This window comes from Leptodactylus fuscus, chromosome 3 (genome assembly GCF_031893055.1).
Source record: "Leptodactylus fuscus isolate aLepFus1 chromosome 3, aLepFus1.hap2, whole genome shotgun sequence".
NCBI lineage: Eukaryota > Metazoa > Chordata > Amphibia > Anura > Leptodactylidae > Leptodactylus > Leptodactylus fuscus.
In genome coordinates this window covers 145,141,140-145,150,549 of record NC_134267.1, presented here as the reverse complement: position 1 = coordinate 145,150,549, position 9,410 = coordinate 145,141,140, and positions in this window count along the sequence as shown.

The following is a 9,410-nucleotide window of genomic DNA, read 5'->3' as shown; positions in this document are numbered from 1 at the left end:
GTGTGTTTTTTGGATAAGATCTTTTGCTGCTCCTGTAAGTAAAAAGAAAAACTTCCTGAAGTCTTTTGTCAGTTTGCAGGATGTCCTGTGAGCCCTTGAAACAAACCGCCTGGAAGAAGATGGGCGGTGGTTATTATTCCTAGACTTCTTCTCTAGACAAACTATGGGGAGAGACTCCTTCAGCAACCAGTTGCCTTACAGTCTGACTCAGGTTTGTGTAAAAGAAGAATTATATTGAATACTTCTTTACATATTTCTCACAGTTTTCATTTTAATTATATTTGCCTTGGTTATTTGAGGGACTATAAGAGAACAATGTTTGGGTTGAGGCCACATTCCATTTGGGCATGTGACATATCCCTTTATGTGTGTGTCATGCGACTTTGTGTTATGTGGATATGACAGTGTGCTGGCGTTCCCTTTTTGTGTGACTGGCACATAATGAGCCCACATCACATATGAAATGACACAAAGTATGGTGGGCAGTGGCGTAAAGATTGTGGACGCAGGGAATGCGACCGTGACTCAGGCCCAGCGAGGTACAGGGCCCGTGGCCAGCTGGAGGGCCCCAAACCACTATGATAGTGGTCGAGGGAAGTCTGGTTCCACGACTGCTATACATATTGTAAATGAAAAGGGGTCCCGGTGTGTCGCTGGGCCCCTTTTCAATAGGTACTAGCCCAGGGGAAGTGACTTAAAATAATAAATAGTTATACTCCCCTCTCCTGGGCTCATCGTCCTCTCTGGCGTTGTTCCATCATGTGACTGAGGCCTGTGATTAGGCGGTAACATGGGGCGCAGCAGTGTGATGACATCAGTGCGCCTTCACGTGTGTTACTGTGTTGGAGGCAACCTCTTGGCATATAATACTGTGTGTGGGCCACTGTGGAGCATATAGTACTGTGTGGGAGCCATTGCTGGGCGTATAATACTGTGCGGGGGCTACTGTGGAGCGTATAATACTGTGTGGGGGACACTTTGGAGCATATAATACTGTTTGGGGTCCCTTCACTATTCACATCACATGCCAATATATTTAGGCTTCCTGCACACTGCCAAATCTGGTCTGGAATATCCAGTATGCAGTGGTGAACCTAGCCTTTCTGCTATAGGCTCTGCTGTGAGGAAGGATGTTCCTGACTGACTGTGAGAAACGCCTTCTGACTGTGAAGAGCTACGGTACCGGGACCGATAGCTCATCACTGGGGGCACAGAATGGGAAAGCCGACAGTGCGCTGAAAATCAGTGCACTGTTTGCTTTCCAGCGGTATATAAAACTGCATGTGCCCCAACTCATGAAAGGTCCTCTGTAAATAGTGCCCCATATTAATAATACCCCACCTTATATTAACAATGCCTCTAACAGTCCCTATATACCCCCCCCCCCCCCTTGTATTAATGATAGTTTGCACACAGCTTGTCCTGGACTGGCTTTGGTCAGTAAAAAGGTCACCCCCGCCATAGTGCTGCCTGAGGCAGTCGCCTCATTAGAGGTGCGGCGTTGCCAGTATGTATATTGTCTGTGTCCCGCACGGTCTGTTTTAGCATGTGACATGAGTGTGGCTGTGGCTGTCAGGGGTCAACTCACTCCACTCACTCAATCTTACAGTCACCCTTACCTCAGGCTGCAAATTGGGTGTAAAGCACACCCAACACAGTCCACACACCCTAAATACACATGGTCACCACCACTGATTTGGGGTCAGTGGAAACCTCACTCAAATATACATGCGTCTCTCAACAGTCAGACAAAAACGCTCCTCAAAAAGGTAATGGATTGATAGAGCAACACAAAGTAACCTTAAATTTAACAGTTTAATACCCAAAGGGTTCAGTGCTATAGATAAAAGAAAAGATGACAAATGACACAAAATGCAAACAGCCTTAAAATAATGGGAGAAAAACAGAATAATACTTAGAGTCTTTTGGTCCCAAGAAGCTTTGAAAATTCTTCTGATGGAATTGGACACACCCAGCTCTTTTTAGCTGGCTCCCACAGATGTGACAATAGTAAGCCATCATAGTCTCTTAAGGTTTGTGTTTAGCTACACCCCTGCCAGGGCGGACCCCATCCTCTCTTCTCTTACTCCTGGACTTATTTTCATCAGGGAAAGAAGAATTCCTTTCTTTGCCTTGTAGAGCTGTGTCCTTACTGAGCTCTAGAGGTTATCTTAAAGTCACTACAACCCCCCCTTCCTTCAGTACCTGCTTAACCATGCTGTCATAAAACCATAAACTGGATGATTCCTGCCAAGCAGAGAGCATTTCACTTCTGACCCCCTCCCCTTTGGATTCACACATGGAATGATAACATAAAAGTAAACAAAATATTCAATAAAGATATATATACTGTACTCCACACAATACTGTGTACTGTACTCCACACAATACTGTGTACTGTACTTACACAATAATACACAGCTCCTTTCATCACAGTCTGCATTTCCTGGCTCGAACCCTTTCCAGAGACCTAGACTCCAAGTATCGTTGTCATCTATTCTGCTATGAGTTCCTGCCAGTGGGAAAATAACTGTTTATACTACATTCTGCTATATACAGCAGAAGTCTTAAAATAACATTAATAATGTATAGTCTTCTTTCTGATGCTCCCAGATAGTTTGTTTGTATCAGTCCAACATAATACCACATATTTCAATGGAACACACCAAACTAAATGTTAGACATATTATTCTAAGACCCACTCAAAATATATTTTAATCATTTACACCTAATGGTGTACTTAATTCTTATTTTAGATCTTTTACGATTTCTTCTCACATCATTTCGTGGCAGGGTTTTTTTTGGTTTGTAAGAGTTTTTCTGGTGGCTTTTTTTTGTCTTCACATGTTTTTTACACATACATTTCAGCCATTTTTTTATTCTTATAAAAAATTCTATCGGAAATAGTTTGAAAAAAAACTGGAACATACTGGACCCACAAAAAAAGCGCGAGAAGATAATTTCTTATTGCCTTTAAGTTAAAAACACGATAAAAACACAGCTGTGGAAACTGCCTAGAAGGAAAAATGCCTTTATTGCCCACAGTAACCAATCACAAAAGAGCTTTTATTTCATTTAGTGCTTTTAAATAAATAAAAGCAATGCTATGATTGGTTGCTACAAACACAATTTTCTATCTGCCCTTTTGGGGCAGTGTTTCTTCTAAAAATGCTATGTTTGTGTAATGTGGTGGAGAAGCAACAGCAACACACTTCAGAGACTTTGTTGTCATGTAAAAGTATTTACCTCTGGAATAATAGTAAGATACAGAAAAGTTAAAATTCAGAATACAACTACAGAAACATACACTACAGTTCAGTAGTTGTTCTGCTCCACAGAGTTTCTTTGTCTTCAATGGTATACCTGTGGGGAGAATGTCTCCCTGTCCTCCAATTAATGTTTTCTTGAGGTTGTCTTGACACATCACACAGGAAATATTAGCCAGAGATAAACTATTTACAGGTACATTTCTACAGGCAATGCCATTGCTACTAGTTTGTAATATTCACTGTCTAAAGTCTCAGAACTGGCCAACTTTCATCCTTCTGCTCTTCAGGTAAAAAGGAAAACATATATACCCTGACAAGCAAAAGGGTAACAATGTTTTGAACTCTTGACTTTAAGGCTCTATATCTGACCATGCAGCACAGCTTCGAATGTGAGACTACCATCATTTTATAATAATAATAATAATAAATTTTATTTATATAGTGCCAACATATTCCGCAGCACTGTACAATTTGTAGGGTTCAAATACAGACAGAAAGATACATTACAAAGAAAGTCATTTCACACAATGGGACTGAGGGCCCTGCTCACAAGAGCTTACAATCTATGAGGTAGAGGGGGTGACACAAAAGGTAGCAGGGGCGGCATTGCTTATACAGAGATCAGACAATGTTGTAATAGAAGTGACTGTCATTACACAAACATAAAACTGCCATCGCTAAGCCATCGCTAGTCGTGTCCTTTAACATGTGGATGGAGCTTGGACATATAAAGTTAGCTTGAAATGGCATCATATCATGTGGGGTAATGTGGGAGCGGGGACAGAGGAGGGTTAAATTTTGGGGATTCTAATTATGGTACGGAAGGGTTTACATTAGAAATTATGATAGGCCTGTCTGAAAAGATGCGTCTTTAGTTTGAGTTTGAAACTGTAGAAATTGGGAGTTAGTCTGATTGTCCGGGGTAGAGCATTCCAGAGAAGTGGTGAAACTCGGGAGAAGTCTTGTATACGAGCGTGGGAGGTTCTGATAATAGAGGATGTAAGTTTTAGGTCATTGATTGAACGGAAAACACGGGTTGGGCGGTAGACAGAGATGAGGGAGGAAATGTAGGGAGGTGCAGCATTATGGAGAGCCTTGTGGATGAGAGTGATAACTTTGTATTTTATTCTATAATGAATAGGCAGCCAATGTAGTGACTGGCACAGACCCGAGGCATCGCTGTAGCGTCTAGACTGATAGATGAGCCTGGCCACTGCATTCAGAATAGATTGTAGAGGGGAGAGTTTAGTGAGGGGAAGACCGATTAGTAAAAAGTTACAGTAGTCAAGGCGAGAATGAATCAGAGAGACAATAAGTGTCTTTAGTGTATCTCTGGTGAGGAAAGGGCGTATTCTGGAAATGTTTTTGAGGTGGAGGTGACATGAACGTGCAAGTGATTCAGTATGAAGGGTGAAGGAAAGGTCTGAGTCAAACATAACCCTAAGGCAGCGGGCATGCAGCCTAGGAGCGATAGTAAGGCCTGAGACTGCAATGGATATATCAGGAACAGATCTATTAGGTGGTGGAAACAGTAGTAGTTCAGTCTTAGAGAGATTTAGTTTCAGATAGAGCGAGGACATGATATTAGAGACAGCAGAAAGACAGTCACTGGTGTTCTGTATTAGTGCAGGGGTGATGTCACGAGAAGATGTGTATGATTGGGTGTCATCAGCATAAAGATGGTACTAGAAGCCAAATCTGGCGATGGTTTGTCCAATGGGAGCTGTGTAGAGAGAAAAGAGCAGGGGGCTTAGGACCGAGCCCTGAGGAACCCCAACAGCAAGGGAAAGAGGGGAGGGAAACAAATGATACACTGAAAGTGCGGTCTGAGAGATAAGAGGAGAACCAGGAGAGCGCAGTGTCGTTGAGGCCGACTGAGCGGAGCATAGTGAGGAGAAGTTGATGGTCAACAGTGTCAAAAGCTGCTGAGAGGTCCAGAAGAATAAGAAGAGAGAAGTCACCATTAGATTTAGCCATTAGGAGATCATTAGAGACTTTTGTGAGGGTCGAATCAGGTAGAGTGCAGAGCGCAGAAACCAGATTGTTTAATCCGCAGAGAGCGGATTAAATGAGAATAGACCAGGTGTTCCAAGAGTTTAGAGATGAAGGGAAGGTTAGAGATGGGTCAATAGTTAGCAGCACAGGATGGCTATCTCATATATAAAGTTGACTTGCAACTATTTAGCATATGATTAGTTATCGATATTCTTGTAATTGATAGTTTTGCTCCTAAAAATCAAAACTGAAATTTTTATCATTTTGTAAATCCACCTTTGGCTTTCAAACCCTCAACACTTCCTGCCGCCTCCAACTCAAGAACATCCATTGAATCCGCTCTGTCCTCACCCCTGAAACTACAAAGATGCTAGTCCATGCCTTCGTAATCTCCCACTTAGATTACTGTAACACCCTTCTCCTTGGCCCTCCAGCGAATACTCTCGCCCCCCTTCAGTCCTACTTAAACTGTGCTGCTCGCTTAATATACCTCTCACCCCATTCTTCATCAGCAGCTCCCCTCTGCCAATTCCTTCACTGGCTACCCATTACCCAGCAAATAGTGCTCAAGTTACTAACACTGACATACAAAGCCATCCACAACCTGTCCCTTCCATATATCTCTGACCTAAGCTCCCACTACCTGCCCACACGTAACCACCGATCCTCCAAAGACCTCCTACTCCGCTCTTCACACAACTGTCTCCAAGATTTCTCCTGTGCATCCCCCATACTCATACCCTAATCGGGAGGAAGCCGCAGACGCCGCAGCTGAGTGAGCCGCGGAATCCTTGGGAAGAAGGGGTATGTCGTTTATTTTTTCTGCTACTAGCTACCAGAAAAAAAGATGCAAGCGGCTCCCATTGACGTCAGTGGGAACTGTTTTTTTTTTTTGTTTTTTTTTTAAATAAATGTAGATTGTGAGCCCCACATAGGGCTCACAATGTACATTTTTCCCTATCAGTATGTCTTTTTTGGAATATGGGATGGAAATCCATGCAAACACGGGGAGAACATACAAACTCCTTGCAGATGGGTTTTTTTGCCCTTGGCGGGATTTGAACACCAGGACTCGAGCGCTGCAGGGCTGACCACTGAACCACCGTGTGGCCCCTCTAATGGCAACTGTTTTTGGCAAAAAGTACCAGTGTGAAAAAACTCTGTGTGAACAAGCCCTTACAGATATGTCAGTACTGGCCATAAAACAGACTGGTATAGGGCCTGTTCTGAATTCTGTCTCAGGCTCAAAGCCCCAAAATTGGCCGTTGATAATATATGAGAGTGTGTATGGTCAATACCGTATATTACAACAAAAAAATATGATATTAATGAAAAAAGGGCTTATTTGATTACTTTGTTGAGGAAGGGCATTTTTTTAAAATTTAAGTTCTTTGATGTCAATTTCACTTTTAGGTTTTTTTTTTATATTTCTTTCTTTTTCCCCTTATATTCCACATATATCAGTTTAACTTTTATATATGTTTTATATAATAAATAAATTTGCAAAAATATCTACATTTCTGGGGGGGGGGGGTTCTGTCACGATGGGGTGCTGAGTGTACATTAATGAGAAGTAAAATGAATTTTTTTATTTTAGCAAATGGCTGCAATGAAACAAAGAGTGAAAAATTTAAGAATAAATACTTTCCAACCTATGTGTGTGTGATATATATATATATATATATATATATATATATATATATATATATATATATATAAAATACATAATTATATACATAATAATCAATAGCTTCTGTCATCACAATGAAGAGGGTACTCATTGAGTAAAGCCTCGTTCACATCAGCATTGGTATTCTGTCCGGGGGAGTCCGCATGAGGACCCGGCCCGAACAGAATACCGAACTCAACTGCAAGCGGTGTGCCAGTGAAAGCACACGGACCCTATAGAGCAGGGGTAGGGAACCTTTGGCTCTCCAGCTGCTGTGAAACTACAACTCCCAGCATGCTCCATTCACTTCCATGGGAGTTCCCAGAACAGCAGAGCCAGTATGCATGCTGGGAGTTGTAGTTTTGCAACAGCTGGAGAGCCGTACGTTCCCTACCCCTGCTATAGAGTATAATGTGCTTGCCGCCAGATCTCCGTAGGGATCATGTGGACAGGAAAGTAGGTCACAATCTACATTCCTGTCCGCATGATTTGTGTGGGCAGCATGCGGCAAGCACACGGACCCCATTATAGTCTATGGGGTCCGTGTGCTTTTACTGCACAGCGCTTGCAGTTGCCTTCGGTATTCCGTTTGGGAGGTCCCCATGCAGTCTCCCCAAACAGAATACCAAACACAGATGTGAACAAAGGGTTACTTTTCTTTTTATGTGCCCTGAGATACTGGGAACAATTGGGAGTTCTAGCTTCAGCTCCACTCATTAGGCAATGATTGTCTATAATTGTTGTTTTTTTAAGATCCCAGTGAAAGCTGGTAGTCCACTAGTAATATGCATGGGGTGCAGAGTGGAACCAGCCCTCTACTCATACCATGTTATCTGGCAGTTATTCATTTTATTTATTTTTTTACCAGTAACCATTGGATTTGCAATTGATGCTAAGTTTACAATATTACATTACATCTGTGATATTTAAATATGGTTTTCTGATTGTGCCATGTTTAAAGGGAGTGTATCAGAACAAAATTTATTATCAACCTAATGAGGACCTTGAAGAGGTGATGATTCTACAGTTTTCATCTGTGTGATGGAAATCCTATCAATAAATTACATTGTTTATGTGTGTACATATGTGATGATATGCCCAGGAATAAAACATTGTTCCCTGTCGTCCGTACCAGCGGCACAATGTGGGGTATTTCTGCCCCTGTGTGCTGGTAGGACAGGCGGATTTTTAATTAGCCAATCAAAAAGCGTGGCTGGCCCTATAAGAGGGCACAAGAACCTCCCCTCTGCGTGTTTTTTTCTGTCCTGTGTGGACAGAGGACAGGTGGAGGACTTGTGTCCTCTTATTGGGCTCAATAGGGTTACTTACCCTTTGAGCACATTTCTTAGCTTCTTACTCCAGGGCCCTTCTTGATTGAAGGTCTATCTTCTGGCCCTGTTGAGGGAATTAATGTTATTAGCCTGTAAGTGGCTTACCCCCCCTCCCCCCCCTCCTTCCTCCGTCCTCCTTCCTACCTTCTCTTCTCTTCTAGGCTGCCTTCTGCTGCTGCCGGTGAACCTGTTTGTTTCATCTTACGCCGCATCCCCGTCCTCCGGCCACTTCGCTGATGCGGTGGCTGTATTAGCTATGGAGCGGCAGCCGGAACTAAGAGTTCCCGGCGATGTTTCGCGGCGACCGCTGGCCGGGTGCGCACTTCCAGTTGGGAAGCTGGAAGTACGGCGGCGCCATTGCTAGTACTGGCGCCGGCGGTCTCCAGGCTCCGGCAGGGCTCTGGCCGCGTTTTGGGCCAGGAATTGGCCTTAGGAGGCTGAGGTAGGTGCCCTTGTTGGGGCTTGCTGAGGGGGGGGGGGAATCTTGCCTTTCTAACCCTGTTTGGGTTAGACTTTTGGAGCTGTAGCTCCGCCCATTTCCGGCCGGCCGGGTTAAAGGTCAGGCCGGCCGGCTAGCAGTTACCTTCTGCTTCCTAGTGGCGCTGAAGGCTGGGTATTGTGTAACCCTAAAGCTCCTGTTGCTTCTACTGCTGTTTCTACCAACTTGTTGGATGTCACCTTGCTATCCGGTCTTCTGACCTGGTAAGATCTACCCCTTTTTATTCTTGACATGTCTTGGTACAAAGGTTTGCATGGTCTGTTCTCTCTGTAGGATATGTCATCCTCTACTACCCCTCCGGGGGATTTTAGGAGGAAAGCTACTGCTAAAAGGAAGCATCTTTCCTGTTTTGACTGTGACACACCGCTCCCTGATGGTAGGTAGCGGCTTAAAGGGTCATCCTCTCTGGGGTACCACTGGTCCTATAACCCGCCTATTATTTTTAGGCTACGAATGGGCCCGTTGTCGCGGTTGCAGAGGCCCTCCACCAGAGGAGCCCTCTCCCAGAGATATGATGGCCTGGGTCAAGGAGATGGTGAGTTTGGGCATCGCTCGGGTAAATGTAATTCCCTTGCTTGTACTCTCCTTTTATTTTTTTGCAGGATGATTCCCTTAAAGGCATACAGTCTACCTTGTCTCAGCTCACC